This window comes from Mycteria americana, chromosome 2 (assembly GCF_035582795.1).
Source record: "Mycteria americana isolate JAX WOST 10 ecotype Jacksonville Zoo and Gardens chromosome 2, USCA_MyAme_1.0, whole genome shotgun sequence".
In the NCBI taxonomy this organism is placed as follows: Eukaryota; Metazoa; Chordata; class Aves; order Ciconiiformes; family Ciconiidae; genus Mycteria; species Mycteria americana.
In genome coordinates, this window is record NC_134366.1 from 8,328,016 (window position 1) to 8,347,079 (window position 19,064).

Below are 19,064 nucleotides of genomic sequence, written 5' to 3' on the forward strand. Positions count from 1 at the left end.
CCCTTTTCTTTTTTTATTCCGTTCATTCATCTCCCATCCTTTCTGTCTGCATATTATACACTGTTCTCTTTCTTTGCCATCTTTTCCCCATTGCCCTGTGCCTTTTCCTTCCCAGATGAAACATCCCTCTTTTTCACATTCATTGCCCTTAGTAGGTTCTCTCCATAAGAGTTCATAATTTCTCTCCCTCACTTTCTCCACTCATTCCAACATCTTGGGCAGCAGTAATTGAAGCAATGGTTTCTGAAAGAGCAAACTATTCTCTAGAGAAACACTGCAGATCATTATCTTTCTCTCTCTGTTAATGGAGAAACAGAAAATCTGTGAAGTCAGCTGATAACAGTAAATATGTAGATGAAAGTCCTTCTGCTGCAAGAGGTATCATAAATATAAGGTACCTACAGATATTTGATCTGAGCAAAGTCTTCCTTGACTCTTCATATTCTCATTCCATATCTATGTATAGCTGATGTCTGTAGAAACACACTGGAAGTCCAGATCTGTGCCTTAATTAAATGAGCGGGGTTTTAATGTGGAAGATGCAGGAAAATATTTTTTTATCTCTTCCAGAATGGGCAGCACACAAATTGTAATAATTTGCATGCTGATTGTTACCATGATAAAACTGAATCTGCTGAAGAGCCTTTTGCTGACTCTTCATGGATCGGTTAGGTCTGTTCTCACAGTGAAAAGTGTTTGAACTGTAGCATTACCATTTCAAATTATTTTCTAACTTCTCTCTGAAAATAGAAGAAAAATAAGAATACAATAGTCGGGACCCCTTATAAAATCTTCCTAGAGGAGTCCAAGGATACTCACCATTGGTCTCAATGGAGCTTTCACACATCCTTGAAAGGAATTCATTAAGCTGGAAAAGCTGGCTGGAAACCAGTCTTCCTATAATGTCTTCCATAATTTGCTTCAAGGGACACATTTATAGTCACTCAGCCTTTTTTATAGGTCTTGTGCAAGATGAAGGGCTGGGTCACAATTGCAAGACTTTAATGAATAGATGTTTGTTGCGTGCCACAATCCAAATAATTTTTCAAGCATCTCAGCACAGTGCAGTCTTTTCAGTATGGACTTTCCCGAGGATATGCACCAGGATGATAGCTGCAACCTCTGGAATCATAATATAGTGACCATTTTTGTTCCAGGTGCTCCTTCTTCCATGCTGACCCATTCAGATGCAGAAAGAAAATATCCAGCAACTGCAACTTCTACTCTTGATTTTCTTCCAGGACTTGAAGATTTTAGCTATTTGTTTTTATTCATATTAACTTCTCTACAGGCTTGTATGGAGACAGCTTACGATAGAAAGGCTCCTCCAATTAACAAACATCACTGAAACTTTGAATATCTATCAGACATGGCCAGACCTCAGGATAACATACTGCTTTTCAAAGTAGTCATAAGATCTTCTTCATGAAGTCTGCTTAATTTATGAGAATTGTCTGTCATTCCCATTCCACCAAATGCTGTTATTGGATTATAATGGTTAGACAGAAAAGGAACAACAACAAAAAAGAGATACGTTTTTTGGGTGTGAAGCTCATAGGAGTTTTAGAATAGGGAAGTAGATTTGGCTGCTGACCTCTGATTACCAAATACAAATTCAGTCAGAAACTTTTTATCTGAAGGTAGCCCAAATTAAGAAGTAGCTCCCTTCCTAATTCTCCTTATCGTTCTGAGAAAACTGAGCACATTGTCACTGGACTTTTTTTCTGGACATTTTCCACCTGGTCACAAACATTGGAAGTTATGTCTTAGCATGCTAAGCCAAGTAGCTATTGCACAAAGAAGCACTGAATGCATTTATATATTACAACAGAAACAGCTTTGAGTCACTATATTGATAGACAAAGGATCAGATAGATAGTAAACTTTTTATTAGCAGCCAGGAATTTCTTTTGAAAATTCTTCATTTTCTTTGACATCCCTACATATGTGCTGAAGCATGCTGCTACAGTTCTCTTTCTATCAAAATAGGATATAATGTGTGACTGTGTTCTAGAAAAGTGTTACCTTTTTTAACAGATTTATAATTTTTTAATGTCAGACCGCCACAAAGCTTTCAAGCAATAACTGCTGGCCTAAATTACATTAGGAAAGTGCACGTTATGCTCCATTTCCCTCAAGGAAGGGGAGGTAAACACAGGCAATCTGGACTGGGAGGGTCAGAGCAGAGGTAAGAAGGTGGCCAGCTCCCCAGCGTCTCGGCTTTTACTGGACTCTTCCGAGGGTCTCTGCTGGATTGATCCATGGCAATTTCAAAGAAAGATAACAGGGCCTTTCCTGAAATGATCAGAGCCCTTTGCTTTCACGCCTGTATCCATATTTAACAAAAATTTGTCTGTTATTCAAGAGAGGTGGCTGGTCCTCAGCTTTCCAGGGCAGGCCTGTTAGGCTCTGTGCAGACAGACACAAGCTTCTTCTGCCCATGCCTTCTCAGCAGGCATATTAGCTTGGGCACCGAGCCATGCTAATATAGTTCTGTGGCTCCTAGACAGGGGCTGGCACAAGTCCGGTTGGCTTGGAGTACAGGCAGGGTGAGCTCACATCTGTCTGCACCTGTCTGTGCTGACAGAGGTAAAAATCAGGGTGGAAAAAGAAACAGGAGAAAACCTAAATGAGCACCTCTGAATCCACCTTGCGTTAGCAGCCGGAGTGCTTGAAGTTGGGGGGATGCTGGGGTGCAGCCACATGCACAGCAGGAGCTGTTGGGCTGGATCCTGCCTCTGCGAGAGGGAGAGAGAGAGGCTCTGGAGCCTGTTTGTTCCACATTGCCCGCAGGAACTCAGCAGGAACAACAGCTCTTGCTGAGTTTCTGCAGGCGACCCATACACCCATTTCTTCCCAAAATGGCAATACAAAAGTAGCAATACAAAATACCAAAGAAGGGATATTGTATTCTGCTGAATACCAGCTACTCCAAGGAATGGGCAACACAGTGTGATTGTTGCATCCTGAAGGAGAGACAGAGACGGCATCCACAAAGGGGGAGACAATATTTATGGTGAATTAACACTGCTGACAGACATACCTGGTACACAGGGCTGGTGGATGCTGTTCCTTCAGTCTGCAGGGAAAAGCAATGCACTGTAAAGCTCAGTGGCATTTTGAAATACTTGTAAAATCTGTGCAGCACAACCTGAAACTATTATTACCCAGTCAGTCACAGTGCTGCTAATTGCAACAGTCATCCTATGCCCGGGAAGTTGGGTTAAGGAACTGAGCTCAGGAAAAAAGACCACCTAATTTAGGTCCTCATTAGTCATTGCAAAAGCTGAAATTATGGGACTGACACCAGCAGGACAAGCCAGGTCACCTAGATTAGACATTTAGGCTTCATATGCAGAGAGTGAGTCAAAAAGCCAATCTGCTTTCCTAGGTGAAGGAAGAGCTGGTGGGATGTAGCCAGAGCTAAATGCTGCAGTTGTGTTTGCTCCCTTTCTCTCCCCGAAGCTCCAGCCCTTGCCTCAGGGCTGCCCACGGGAACTGCTGTCCTTTGGGCTCTGGCCCTGGAGGAACCTCTTCTATTGGGTGCCAAACTCAGCCGGGTTCGCTCTTTTTTAAGAAACAACCAGTGGCACTAGGCTGAGCAGAGCCTACAGTGCGCTTTTCTTGCTTCCTGAGTGTGCGTCCAAATTGCTATGAAAAAGGTGGGAAGAGATTTCACGTTCCTCACGGTGTTCCTCTTAGCATTTGTCAGCGTCTTCTCAGTATGCCCTTCCAGTGATCTTTCAAGTGATTTGTAGGATTGGGCCTAAATCTAGGTTGCAGAAGAGCTTAGGTGGGAGACCGACCAGGCTTTCAAGCTGAGCAGAAGGGCTCCTCAGGGATTAGGCAGTGATGGTGGTTAGGCAGTGCTCCCTTTGGCACCTCTGGAACTAAGGTGCCTAAATTCTGCCTAAATCCAGAGGTTAAGGAGCATGGATAACACCCTGAGTGCCTTTCTAAAAAAGCAGTCAACACATAAATTGCTTCTCCTGCCCATAGACAGCCTGCGTGGTTTGGTTCGGTGGCAGAAGGAAGGGGGGTCAGGTGTTTCTTTTGTGCTCAGTGAAATGGTATCTGTGTGCCCAAGAAGCTGGAAGGGATATCTGAGGTCACCGAGTTCAGCCCTTCGCTACTGCAGACAAACATGATGTAATCCCTTTCATTACATGAGCAAACTCCCATTCTAAAAGTAGTTAGTTCTGCTTGTTTTCCTTTTTTTCTCCACTTGTTTTGCTCTCCTCTCCTCCTGCAGTAAAGTTATGCCCAACCTTACTTTTGATTTTTGAGGCAGTGTTTATTCCAGGCTAGTTTTACCGATTATACTCTTATGTCTAGCCCTTGTCATCACATTTTTTGTATTTCTGGTGAGTGGAAATGGAAGATTAAATCCACAAGAAAAGAGTTCAATATCACTGTATTTGTGCATATGAAATACTCAGCCCGCTAGTGCTTGATTAGACAATTTTGAGATACAGGCAAATGATAATTACATTGGTCACAATACATTTAACTGAACATCTGAAGTAGCCTTCAGATGAAAGAAAAGCCTTCAGAAAGAAAACCTTTCTAGCACAAGAAGAACTTTTATTTTATTAAACAATTTATAATTCGCTCATATGGTTCTTGAAGACACTTACAGCTGAATTATAAAGTAGCTTATTTCACTTATTGTCACTTTGCATTTTACCAGTTGGAAGATCTGCACAGTGTTTCGCAAGGCAGAGACAAGTCCCCTGGAACCTTCCAATTGCATCTGAAAAACTTGGGCTCCTTTGCTCTCCCTTAGTCTTAGCACATTCCAGCTACCAGCGATGTACCAGTCAGCCAGAGCCCCCACCAGCAATCTGGCATCTTTTTGCTCTTCATCTCTGTCACATCAGACTTGAGACATGATTTGAAGCCAGTTTTGTAATGGAGGTAGAACAGAAAAGCATAGGCTTGGGAGCAAAATGATGAGGGTAGAAAAACGTTCGCTAACTGTGTGCAGGTGACTGTGGTTAAAAGGAAGTGTGAACATTTGCTGGCTTGCCTAGCACAACAGAACACTTCAAGCGGCCTTCCCTTGTGATACATTCAAGGCAATTTTATTTTGAATTTCTTTCCAAGTAAAATTTTAAACTTGGTTTTTGATCAGTTTAACACATTGGTCCCTGGGACATTCTGCTCAATGCCTGTAAGACTGCTTCTTCTTCCCGTCCGTCCTCAAAGCTTGGCTCTCCCCCATCAGCTATAAAATGTAAAAACTTGGATAGGTGTAATCAGCAATACGTATATTGATTCACAATAATACAAGACCAGTTGGAATTTGTATATATGCGTAATCAGCACTACGTGTATCGATTCACAATAACGCAAAGCCAATTAGAATTTATATATATGCGTAATGAGCGTTGCACGTATTGACTCACAATAATACAAAATCCATTTGCAAATATGTATGTACTCCTGAATTGCACATAGCCATTTGGATGTCTTGACTAGTAGTTTGTGTGGAGTAGTCACTTCTGTAGGCCAATTCTATAAGTAGTTACATAGGTACGTCCACATCCTGGGTGCACCGACAGCCTCTGCAAAACCTCGTGTCCCCTCCAAGGGTTTGGCTGCTGGTGCTCAGGCCCCACTCAGATGCGGCACAGCTGCAACCTGGGAGCAGGCTGCTGGGAAAGGAGCTGCGTGAGATGAGCTGGGAGAGGCTCTGCCGGGGGCTGACCCCGTCGCTCGGGAGCTGCCTTCGCTCCAGCCCTCGCCCTGGGTCCTTGCCGGAGCGACGCTGCAGCTACGTCTGAGCCCGGCCACGTCCCTCACTGACCCTTGTCTTCCGGGCTTGATCTCGGAGCAGCCTCATCCCGTACCCAGGCTGGTGCTCCCTGGCCCTGCGCACAGGGCAGTCCACGCGGGTGAAGCCGAGAGACGTGCTCTGCTCGCCTGCACCAGGGCGGTACGCGGTGCGTGCTCTGGGGCAGGGGAAGCACAGGCACGTATGCCTCACATTCAGGATTAGCAGTGCGAGGCCCTGTTCCTGAGCAGGCACCTGAGTGCTGTGGTCGTGTATCTTTCTATAAATTATTACTTCACTTCATCACTCGCAGCCTCTTTTCATCACCTCTTTTCCTTCAGACTGATGACTGTTTTGCGATGGAAGGCTTTTTTCCTCTCTAGCTGGACCAAGGCCATTCAACGGAGTGAGCAGCAGGAGGTACTGAAAGGGAGATACTGTTAGCACTGTTTCCACATACCCAAAGACTGATCTTTATGCAGCTGAGACTACAAGGGATATCCCTTAAAATAAAGGCCAGCTTATTACCCATCTTCTCCAACTCCTGTGGAGCTAAATATCCTGAAGTTGAGAGAAGCTGCTGCACAAAGCTTCTTTATAGCTCTCAGTGTGCCTTCTTTGCTGGCTCCAGCTGCCCCTACACTCTGTTTTTCCTCAGCCTTTTCTTCAATATTTTTTCCAGTTGACTTAGTTATTACAGTACATGGACCAGACTGAGGAAAATACACTGAAGGTTGGAGCTGGCAGAGCAGGGAGAGCTGCGAGGGAAGTGCTTTTGCCATCCAATGACATCATCTGCGCGTTAATTGGTCACATTCCCGCGGATGGGAGGCACTGGCCAGCGTCCTTGGGCTTACTTCCGTGATACGGAACAGAGACGGTGCCTGTCTCCTGCCAGCCTCTTTCATTGCCAGCCTTCTGGCAAAGCTTAGGACATTTATAAAAACAGTACAGTACTTTATTTAGCCTCTAGTGAGAAAAAGTCACTTCACAGCTCCAGTTTAGGCACAAGGCACTAACAAGCAGGTTAAAAAAAAAAAATCCCTTACATAAAAACATTTCAAATGAATACATGAAAGTTGATTTGTATTCCAGATGACCTCGCAAATCAGGAGATTGAGCTGTGCCTTTTATCTCCAGAGAAATGGGTTCAAATCCTGATTAGCCCATAGAGGAAATTCCATTTAATGGTCTAATTTTGGTGGGCTGAAAAGCTGTTCCCTGCCCAGAACCACCATCTATTATGGCATGATTGGCAGTCTGTGTTCAAGACAGAACAAGAACTTCACCTCATCTCTACTCCTATTACTTCATCCTGCCATCAGCTCGCACTACCTAACCCTCCACTTCCAAAGAGCCTGAGAAAATAGACAGGGTTTGCAGCGTGAACAGAGTCATCACAGCTGTGTCCGGGCAGAGCAGTGCATGCATGCGGTTAATGGGGGCTGTGGTGGTGCCAAGAGGAGAATGGCGAGGTGGCAGAGGGGAGCCTGAGAAAACAAGAAGGAAGCTGTTGGAGGAAAGTTTCAATGGGAGGAGATGGAAAGTAGATAAGAAGGGGAAAAACAGGGAATGAGGATGGACAGGGAAAGGATGCATGGGTAAGCAAAGGGTGGGATGCAGGTACACCCGGAGCTGAAGGCAATAAACCAAAACAAGTATAACTCCGTCTAACGGCAGAAAGAAACGTCAGCTGTGGGAGGGAGTCTCTCAGGGTCACTTTGTTGAATGGCCTCACAGTGTCTGGTGGTCCTGGTTGGTATAGAGATGCCCTTAGTCCTCAGCTCGTGCTGAGGACTGTGACAAAAGTATCTTAGCACTGTTGTTTTCCCAAGTCTTCATTCCTCAGATCATGGAACGCTCTGTTCTGCAGAGGAGCAGAGGATTTACGAGACTGATCAGCAGCCAACTCAGGTCTCCATCATATCTTTGCAGAAGCCACAGATTAAGAAAAGAAATGCTCATGTCCAGTCTAATCAGTACAGAATTTCCAAGATGTTTAGTCGTATTTCTTCTACCAGCGTGAGAAGCTCGTGTGGTGTCCTGCTAGGTGTTCTCTATAGGAAGAGTAAGTGGAGGAAACCCGTAGAAATTAGTACTGTGACACTAGTAAGCCTTATGACCCTGTTCTGTGCAGTGCTGTGAGCAGACACAAAACATTGTCACTCTAAGGTGGCTGCAGAAGTGGATGAAAACCTGTAGGCGATGGCTACGAAGGTATTGCTGTCACACTAGGAAGGCATTTCAGCCAGGCCTTGCCGTTCCCTTCATCCTTTTCATAACCACCCTGGGTGTGAGAACAGTGAACACGCTTACAAAACACCGCTCTTCGGGGTGGTCTTACTAGGGACAACAAAATCTGAATTTAGATGGCATTGATAATGGGGAAAAATGTTACAAAATCAGCCTGATGATTAAGTGCGACCTACTGCACTTTGGGAGGAGAAATGCAAAAAGGGGACCTCCCGGCTGGGCAGCAGCACAGGGAGGGACTGGGGGCACAGAGTGAACTAAAGGCTGAATATAAGGACGATATTGGGCGTCGTTTTCTGGCTGCAGTTACTCCAGCAGCGAAAGCCGCTGTCCGTAACCCTGCTGCTCATCATCTCCTCTCACCTGAAGTTTTGGCTTCTTTATACCTTCTTATACCTCAGCCTTACCTGGGTCTGTTAAACTGATGATTAGAAAAGACCTGTTTTTTGAATTTTTGACTCTAACCTGGATCGTTTACCCAGATTGTGTTAGGGAACGATTATACGGCAGTTATGCTGGGTGACCTGGGAGGGGGAGAGCCTGCAGCTGAGGGGTGGTGATAAGCAGCTGGAGTGGGTGAAAAGTTTATTTCTTTTCACCCAGCTCAGCTGCAGGCAGAACAGGATGTGTGACTGCAACCCAAGACATAGGAGATAATTATTCTACTCCACTTGGCACCGGTAAGGCCTCAGCTGGAATACAGTGTCCAGTTTTGGGCACTGCACTGTAAGAAAAAATGTAGACAAACTGGAGAGAGTCCAGGAGAGAGACATTAGAAATATCAGAGGCATAGAAGGAACAACCTAGGAGGAAATGTTGAAAAGATTGTTTGTTTAGTCTGGGAACAGCAGAGTCTAAAGAAGAGACACGATAAAAATCTTGCAATATGTTAAAGTTTATTGTAAGGGGGATAGTGATAAATCTTTCCCCATGGCCACTGGGGGACAGGGAAAGAAGGAACCAGATTCATTTGCAGCTAATAAAATTTAGATTTGACATTAGGAAAAACTTGCTAGATAAGAGGGTGGTGAAGTAAAGCTAGCTAGGGAGTGCATGGGTCTTGTTAAAATTCATAATAAAGGCATTTTATTTTAGTAATGACCATCAAAAGAATAAAGATGTTTCTTGATCGAATAACTATTTTGGGCTAACACCTGGGACTGGATTTCCACATATTGACAGTAGAACCATGTGGATGCACTTGCAAGGAATTGCTCTTGGACTGCAAGCCTCAGGGCATGTACTCTTTTTTTGTGATCAACGTATACAAAACCCAGCATCTTGTGACTGGTCTCTTATTGTGGGATCTCTACATATTGCTGCAATACAAATAAGTCATCATGTAACGCAAGGACTTGTATAAAATTTTACAAATACAGGAATAACCTTTCTCTTATGCTTTCATTTCTGGCTCCACTATATTTTTTTTCCTTGCAGGTTCATATCCTGTATCGCTAATCCCTTCTTTGTAGATTTACTGTCTGTGCACAGCTAGAGATATATCCACTGATTGCCGTTAATCCTTTGAGTGTTTTTACATTATACGGCATATGTCCAGTGAAAGTTCTGTCGTATGGTTTTAACGATACTTGCTGATCCTCCAGTGACACTATTGGAAACAGAAAATCGCACCATCATCTTTCCATCCCAGGAAGTTCTCAGGCTGTGAATTGGGTTTTCTTCCACAGTAGAGAATCAAAGAACTTCTTAATAGAAGTTCAGTCTAATGTATTTGCAAACTTAGAAAAGAAACAGAAGGTTAGTCTAAAGGCTGGATGTGGAGGTAGGAAGTCAGCACACAAAGGTCCCACACTGCGTCTTTGGACTTGCCTGTGACCTCGCAGAGGTAGCTGTAGCTGGTCAAAATTTTTTCATGAGACCTATGACAGAATATGGATTTTTCTCATGAAATAAAACCTACCAGGGAATATATTTGCTACAGAATGCACTTTCTAATCTTAACCTGTTTGGATTTTAAGTGTACCTTTAGATATGAGTGTTTTGGATTTTCTGTTGCTTGGTTTTAGTTTAGTTGCAAAATCTGTTCGAGGTGTTTTACTTTAAATTCTGGATATATGTGCTTAACATTCATTCCACCTTGAGATAATTTATCTGTAAATGAACTCTAATCAAGAAACCTGAACTCATGGCTACTGTGGGATACTTCTAATATTTTGAAGATGAGTAATATTAAGCCTAAATCCCATTTAAAGAGTATATTCATTGGAGTAATAGAGCAGTACAAATCAGCGAAACAGAATAGCCAGTTAAACTGGGTTTATAGCTGCTTTGCTTTCCACAAAAGCACAGAGCACCCATGCGGTATTAATTACCATATTAATTAATAATTTTTTTACAGTTCTTCGCAGAAGATAGGTGTCTACAGCATCTGTTGCGAAGAACCAAGAAGCGGTCAGTCTTGTCTATTAAAATAAGCGGGGAAAGGAAACCATATCCCATGAACATCCTCTGCACAGTCGCTGGGTGACAGGACAACTTCTGGAGATGGTTCGAGGCCACAGCTCCATGGTGAGCCTTCTAGCCCCTAACTCTTGGTTGCTCTGCAGGGGATTAGGGTAACTGTGTGCTCCCAGGTCTTCCTGTTAGAGCTGCGGCAACATGAAAGGTTCACTGGGATAGAAAGACAGGACAGGAAAGGGGTGGAGGGAGGAGAGGGGGAACTCATCTGCCCTGGTTTAGATATTGAACAACTGGACTTCAAAGACTCTGTTAGTCACCGCAGGCTCCACGTACACTCAGTGGAAAGGAAAAGTAACTCAAGAGAGATGTTTGTCTCCTTTCAGGACAGGAAATGCCTGTTGCTCTGCTGCCTGTATGAGACATCTAGGTATCTAGCTACTTGATATGTGAAGTTAGCTGAGATGGCCTTGCATGGCCTATTGGTTATGGCACTTTCCTGGGAGGAGAGAGCCTGAGCTCTGGCCTCTGCTCCAGGGACTTCTGATAGAGTTTGTGCAAATTACAGGTCATACAGACACACGCAATAACGAATGCACAGTCTCCCTCCTTCCTCCTGCCCAGGAGAGCACATTATCATAGGGAATGGGGTATTGCCGAGGAAGGTGGGAGATGCGTGTTTGAACGGCCTCCTACAGAAGAAGGAACTCAGTCCATGCGCCACTTTCCTGGAGAGTGCTCTGAGCAGTAGGTAACTGCCTAAAAGTGGGAACCACCTCCTCTACAGTACCTGCTTTGCCTGCGAGGCAGTAGCAACTGCCATTACCTTTTGTAAGGAGGAGGACTACCACTGAGGTCTTGCCATGACCCAGAAGCCCTGACAGACTGATCGCTTTAGGGGGTTTAGGCTGAAGAGCAATTTCAGAGGTCCAGATGGACTTGGAAGTGAGCTGGGTGTGGAACTATTCACGCTTGTCAGGCCTGAGGCTCTACCTAGGCAGGAACATGAAACGTTAAAAGTTAAAAAGATGCCTCTTCACTCATCCATACCTGACATCTAGGCAAAGCAAACCTGACTTCTCTCTCACAAGGGTATCAAACCGAGCTCTTGCTGGCCTTCCCCTGGCTTTCTCACAGCCCCTGGACGATCCATGGTGGATCACAGGGATGAGGCCCCAGCTGAAGGGCTCTAGGTGACGGCTGCTCCAGGGCACTGCTGTTTTTCCAAAGCCTTGCTGCATGCCGCGCTGAAAGCCTTGCAGGCAGAAAGCTGTGCTGCGGGCCGGTGGGAGGGAGAGCGGGAGGAGGAACAACACAACGCATTACAGCCAGAGAAGAGAAAAGGATTCTGCATCAAGGATTATATAACTTTTGACATGTCCTATACATCATGATCCAGTACCAGGGAGCTAACACTGTGCCATGCCATGTTAGCAGTGCTTACTTTAGACAGTTATTGTTAAATGACGTTACCATCTTGTCAGAGGCTCTCCAACTTCATGTCTACTGTGTCCTTATGGGGCAGCTCCTTAGATAACTCCTGCTGCACGGCACCATGCCAGAGCTGCACGCTGCATGTGCGTGTGCCCGGACGGTGGCAAGGGAAGCCACTCTTATCTCCTGTTTCAGCTCCTTGCAGAAGGAGGGAGGCTTACGGATGAGCCCTTCACGCTACTGCAGAGCAGCACCCATTAGGACCTGCTTTGCATTTAATTGCACCTCAGGAATAGGAATCCTCATCATTTGGGAAGTAAAATCCTTTGGCACTGTAACCAGACCAAACCCATCTTTGCTGGCTTTATGGCCCCTGATAGCTTTTCCACATTTCACATGGGACTGGGCTCTCAAATGCTTTTTACGAACTTGACCAACTCCCTCCAGTGTCTGGTGGGGTTTGTTTTCCCACTGGTATTTTGCTTATTCCAAATGCACTCCACACCTTGATTTTTTTCTTTTTTTTTTTTTTTTTCAGCAGAGAAATGGGCAAGTGAAAGTGCATCACGTGTAACGTCTGGGAACAGCGCGGAGACAGCCAGGCAGCCGTTGCAGGGGTTTGGCACCTTGCGCGGGAATGAGCACATGCAGGTAGAATGTTATTCCGCTGCTCCTGCTGAGTGCTCGGCAGTTCGCTCTCTGCCGAATCCTAAAGTCGAGCAAAAAGCAGCTGGTTAAGGTGGAATTTGAAAATCAGTCATAAGATAAACAGGTTGCAACATTAAGCACTCTCCAAGGGAAAAGCAGTGTGCAGCATATGTTCTTACTTTGGAAGATATTTAAAAAAAAAAACTTTAATGGACTCTTTACTGGCTTATGCTAGTGGAGCTGTTAATTAATTAAATAACTATATGTGAATGGCATCCATTGGGAAAGAGCCTCACAGCTTCCAGATGCCAGTTATTGGCCCCATTACGGGCCTAAAACTATTACAGTAAATCATTACATGCTGCAAGATGAACTGGCACACTATTGCTGTGAGGAAGGATGGAGCTATTCTCACTTGTGCCATTTTGTGCCAGTTTTTATCTAGTGAGATTAATTAGTACTTTTAGAAGTGCAAGTCAGAGCTATAAAATATTAAAGGATATTCCATCAATGGAGTGGAGACATGCTTAAGCAGGGCTTTTAAAACTTTTGGATGTTGACGGATAGATAGGAGTTGGAAGAGATAATGAGCAACATCTGATTTTGATTTTTTCTTTAAAAAAGTCAGATTTATAGCTAGCGGGACTGCGTGAAGTCTCCTTTGTGTGCTGTGGGAATACTCAGAGGAGGACATTAAAGTTTATCACTGAAGTTCAGGTGCCAGGTAAGCAAACAGTTTCTCAGGCCAAACCCCATCATTTAAGGCAGTTATTCCAAATACAAAATCAACCAGAAAGTATTAAATAACCTTTTAGCCTGGATCCCCCGCCGGGAGGGAACATTTCCTGACATTGGATGGCAGCCTAGAATCTATGATCTGGCTTAGAAATGGCTTTTTTTTTTTTCTTTTTTAATTAATAAGCTATAAATTTTCACCCCAAATGACCACTATGGACCTTTCTGTCTTTTTAGGCTGTGAGAGAGAAAACCACTGAGTCACCTACATCTTCCCTTGCCCAGACAGACCGTCCTTTGAAAATCTTCTTGCCTGCTTGGTCTGTTTTGAGCCCAAAAGCTGAGTACTGGAGAGGCACTCCAGGGACTGTTTATACAGTTTACCCAAGAATTAGTTCTTAGAGACATTAATTCATGGGTAGACACTTCCTCTGAGAAATTATTCCACAGCTGAAAGTCCTCCCACAGCTGGACGAGGCAGGCTGAGCACACGGGCCTGGAGATTTTGCAGTCCATCAGCCAGAGCTTGGGAGGAGCAGTGCCAAGGGGACCTCTGCCGCCGTCCTCTCGCAGACTCTCTCGCCCAAGCGCAGTAGTTCAAGCGGGGCCAAGGGGGCTACTGGGAGCCACAGCCATGCCTTTGCTGATGCTGATAACCAGCGATAGCCCTCCCACGCAGCCCCGCTGGGGCAGACTGAGAGATGCCATCGCTGATAGACCTCCGCTGCTTACCGCAACAACCTGTTTGCCCAGAAGGACAGAAGAGATCTCCCACGGCTCAGTGGGAAAGTGTCCCGGGCTGCTCCAGCACGAAGAGCCTCTGCATACGCCCCCAGGACACGTACCAGGGGGTGGCAGAGGGGCTGCAAGTGAAATGCAGCTCTGCTGCTTGGCCACTCGGATCCAGGTCAGGCCAATTGCTTGGAGGACAACATCCCTTTCCTACACCGTGGTGTACAGGACACAGCGTAGACCACGTGTCCAATAACTCTTCACCATGGGTAGAAAAATTAGATCTTTATTGGTTGTGAGGAGTCACAAGAGAACTGATATCTCAGGAAAACCAACCTCACCTCACTGCTTTTCTAAAGCGAAGGTAAGGCTACAGGCAGAAACCGCATTCACACGAATGCTACTGGGAAGTGTGACTTACTGTATGAGAAATGCATGAGTAAGAGTTTGCTGACTAGCCCCTAGTTAAAGGAAATAAATTGATTTATTAAACGAGCATGACAAATTGAGGCACCGGTCTTGCAAGTTGGGCTGTGTGGGCAGATCTCTGTGTCCACGTGGCTCTGGTAGGGCCCAATAAGGCTGAGAACTGAGTGTTGTAGTTGCCAAACCAGCAATATAGCTGGCTCAATAGCAAAAGTTTGGAAAGTTTGTGTTTATATTTTTTCTGACACGCCTGAGATTTGGGTGGGGGCCATGGGAGCCACAGCACCTAAGCTGAAGCACAAGGGCAGACAGCTGCTTTGTCAGCAAGGCAGCCTTCCCCAGCGTGTGTGCTGGTAAGAAAGCACTGCCTTTTCTGTTTTTAAACGAAAACAAATTGCTTTTAGGACCTTGGATCTGACAAGGGGAGTGTCACTGTGTGTCCAACACAAACAAAAAAATGAGCTGAGCCAAGAGCAGCCCAGTGCTTGTCTCCCATTCCCTGGCTGTAACCACAAGAGACTCCTCTTGGCTTGTGTGAGAGTGGGAGGGAATGCAATCACTGAGCAAAAAATGTTGTTTCTACTTGATAGTTTAACATTATTTAGGCAGCAGTTATGCTGTTCTACTGAGCATACTTTCCTACTCCATGGAGTCTTAAACTGGCCCATCTTCTGCAGCAGAGAAAATGAAACTGAGATAGGAAAAATGCAGCTACTTTTTTTCTGTGACACAGATTATTATTATTATTATTATTTTGTTTGGTTGTTTTTTTCTGAGTGGAACATTTATACAAAAAGACTAGTGTGATGTTAAACCATCAACATGATGACGGGAAAGGACTACAAGTGACCGGGGCATGAATAGTAGAGAGGAAGAGAAGCAAGATGATAAGCTATTTCGATCATGGATTTTGATCCAGAAGAAGGTGGAAGTGAGTGCAAGTCATCACAGTCTGGTAACGGGACACTGGCTTCTGTGCGGTGAGCCTGTGGGTACCACTACAGGCCTCTGAATTGCGATGTGAGATGACAGCGACTGTCAGCACGGCCCGCCTTCCTTCTCCAGTCATCATCAACTGGCTCTGTGTGTCCATGCGCTTTTCTAGCCCCTGCAGTAATTGTTTCACACCCCATGTTCAGAGTATTTTGGGAAAGAAGTAGGAAAAAGGAAGCCAGCCATATATGATGATTGTACAGTCAATGGTGGATTTCGACCTTCCAGTTGGAGGAATAATGGACTACTGTTAGAAATCTGGTTCACTTATGTATATTCTGGCAGACACAGCTGGAGAAAAGCTTTAGGTATAGATGCAAAGTCCAGTCTGACTTTGTCAAGATGTACGCACACCCTTAACTTTAAAGATAAAAATTTTCCCATTGACTTCCCTGGAACTATTCATGCATTAAACATATGCATGAGCCTTTCTAGAAATAGGGAATATAAATGAGACTACCAAAATAGTTAACCAGAAATACTTTCTGCACAATGAAATAGGAAAATTTACAAGGGGTGTGCACATAGGAGCTCTTAAGAATAGATAAAATCTAGGCCACATTGTTAAAGGACAAGGCATTGTTGGTTATGTACGAGAGGGTGTTTCCAGCTACCCATAGTGCAGACTAGAGTGCAGTCTGCATTCGTTACGTTAATTAAGCAATTCACTGGAATTTAGCATGTGGTGGATTGGCAGGAGGCAACTTTAACTTGGGTTGTGCAGCTGAGATCCTTTCATTGTGTTGACGACCCTGAGTTATGCCAATAGAGCAGCACGCTCGGTAATGCATTTCTGTTGGCGGCTTCTGTGCAAAGTCAAACTTAACCAATGCCATTAGGGCCTGACAAAGAGAACTGATAAAAATGAACAAGATCTACATTACTTAAGCAGTCTGTTGTGGGCAAGATATGCAGAGTCCGATGATAAGTAACGAATTATCATTCAAGGAGTAGGTTCTCTGGACTAGTAAGACTTCTTCTATTAGTTATTAGCCTCTAATTTTATTTTTTTATATATTCACATGGGAAATATTTCCATTTTTATTGTCTGTATCTGCTTCTTCACATTGCTTTAGGTCTTCTTGAGAGGTTTATTGTTTAGCTTAAGCTGTAGTTACTAGCATTTAAATCTATAGGTTGTTCTGGAGTTACCATGGCCTATGTTTGTGAATGTTAGCTACACAAAATTCCAGCAAACGAGCAATATTGTGACTTGAGCTAGTGGTTGGAGATGAACATGAACCCAGCCTACAGCACTACCGAATCAATTTTGTGGCTGAAGGCCACTAGTTTTTTCAAAGTTGCACTATACTCAAGCCTTTTAGACTTGTGTTTGCTAAATCATCTTAAAACAGACCTTTGCTGTTTTGTGGCAGAAGTTTTGGCAAGCTGCATTCTCAACTACCATCTTCTACGTTTCCTTTCATGCATTAAAAATGGATACTTGAACAAGGCCATCAGCTGTAGGTCTACAAAAAGGCAACTCCTTATTCAGGAGTACTTAAGGCTTTTATACAATTGCATAGGATTGGAAGGGCAGTTGATTCTTTGTATCAAGACTACACGCTGACCTCTCTTTTGTTCTGTATTCAAAACCGAATGTCACCCTACCCGGGATTATCAGGATCTGCTTTTGAGTATCAAAACCAATGAACTAGTGAGAAGAAGAGCTGTGGGGAAACAAGACAAGTCCAAAAGGAGGTGAGGCTCCAGTCTCTACTCCAGTCTCTACTTGTATTTATTCTGGTTTACAAAAGGCTTCTTTTGGCATGGGGAGATGCAGTGCTCTGAGCTTTGGCATGCCGTTGCAGACAGGGAGGAAATCTGGGACAGGAGACCACACTGTAAGAAAATGGACCTTGCATTCAGTTTTCATGAAACATGCTGGAGCTAAAGGGTTTCTCCATTCCCTTTGAATGTTGTTTCGTGTCGTGATGGCTTTGCAAGATGAAATGCCTTCTGTCCTATCTGTGCGTTGCTCTCATTCACAAGAATCCTAGAGGCAGCTAAATGTATGTTTCAGTGTGGGGATGAATTAACATTTTAGTTTTAGTACATCCTATCCCATAATTATACTGAATGGTTTTTGGAAAGAGAGTCTGAAAACCTACCTGGTTCCCAAGAATAATGGTTTTGGCTTCAAATAAATGGCAGGACAACAGTGACACTGAAACGCTCCAGAGCAGAGATGAGGCAGTCACCAATTCTAAATACTGGGAACTCAGCACATTTTGAACTTTTACACTGGTGTTTGGTGATTTCTTATCCTAATAGCAAGCACTTTCATTTGTGTTACCTTTATTTTCCTAGAAGCTAGACCTTGTTCCTGGAGAAAACAGGTTGTAGGATCAAAAGATCTAGAAAATCAGCCTTGTTGTTCTGTGTCTGCATGTTTCCATCTTCAGGCTCTAACTCAGCCGTGCTCTGTATGTAAAAGTGCAAATTCAGAAGGAATAGTTCAAAGTTTTACTCTTGGCTTTCAGACGCTGCAGAATTCTGTTCTCTATATCCAGTGCATTCATTTAAATACCTCTCTGTCTGTAGCTCCGCCTGCACTGTCTTCTAGTACTCCCTCCTACTTCTCCCATTGCCCATGGTATCTTTGATCAATCCACGAGTGCCACAACACCGTGGTGTAATGCGCAGTCCAAACTGGAGTATGGCTTCGATCCAGAAAATAAACCCAGAGACTGTGCCCCTTCCTTGCCTTTCACCTCTCATCTCCTGTGGGTAGGATACCACACACACTACATGACTTACCAGAAAAGGAAGTATTGGGAAATTTTGTTTCCTGGAAGAGATATTAGTAGTGGCAATAAAACCCAAAGAAACACAAAAAGAAAAGCCTGTTTTGAATCTCGACACTCTGTTATGTTGCTCTGACTCGTTAACATTCAGTTATGGCCAGTACTGCTAGGGTAGCGTAAAATGTCACCGAAACTGGTATATACAACCTCTATCCTTCACTCAGAGCAGCAAAACCACTTGAGTTTACAAAACAAAAGTGACTTCAACACAAAACACGGGCACGTGATCCCACCAGAGCAGAGCCATGTGTAGAGCTAAGGAATTTGATCAATACGAGAGAAAGGGGTTGACTTGGTGGTTTCCGTACTCTGGGACAGTGGTTAGGAGTCCCTGCCACCACATTTGAGCATTGTGCCCCAGAGAGGAGACGAGCCTGCTCTCCCCGTCCCAGGAGGAACGTCCCTCCAGGAACCCTGCTGGACCTCCCAGCAGACTCCTCCGGGTGAAACATTCCTTTGGGCTGTGATGCTGGTCACTGAGTTGAGTATACTGATGTCAGTGTGAGTTGATCTGCAACCAGCGAAGACCTGAGAACTGTCAGAAATTCCTGTTTCCACCGCTGAGAAAGGCTGATTTGCTACTGTGGTGAACAGGGTGAAAATGGGACGCATTAGGATTTACCTTCTGAGTCCAGGGGGGTCCCACTTACTCTCTTGCTGTGGTGGGAGATGAAACCTTTGCTGAGCATTTAGCAGCCAGCGGTGCCTTTGGGAGGCCGAGCAGCAGATCGTGGGCACTCCCTGCCAGGCTCCACGCAGCTGAACCCTGCCTGCCTCCAGCTGGCACCGACTGCTCTTTCATTTAACCACACCTGCGGGAGCAAAGGAGAAAGTTCAGCCAG

At 44.6% G+C, this 19,064-nt stretch overlaps 1 long non-coding RNA gene across 3 annotated transcripts in view; it reads left to right on the forward strand.

Moving 5' to 3' along the window:
• Positions 1-16,584, forward strand: part of LOC142405274 (uncharacterized) — a 33,767-nt gene extending 17,183 nt beyond the window's left edge. For 2 of the 3 annotated variants that reach the window (XR_012774112.1, XR_012774113.1), the window contains 4 exons: positions 10,389-10,558; positions 12,420-12,532; positions 13,154-13,253; positions 13,502-16,584. This is a non-coding gene — a long non-coding RNA (uncharacterized LOC142405274). The remainder of the gene's footprint in view (positions 1-10,388; positions 10,559-12,419; positions 12,533-13,153; positions 13,254-13,501) is intronic. The other variant, XR_012774114.1, reaches the window with a different exon arrangement.
• The last annotated feature ends 2,480 nt before the right edge of the window (positions 16,585-19,064 follow it).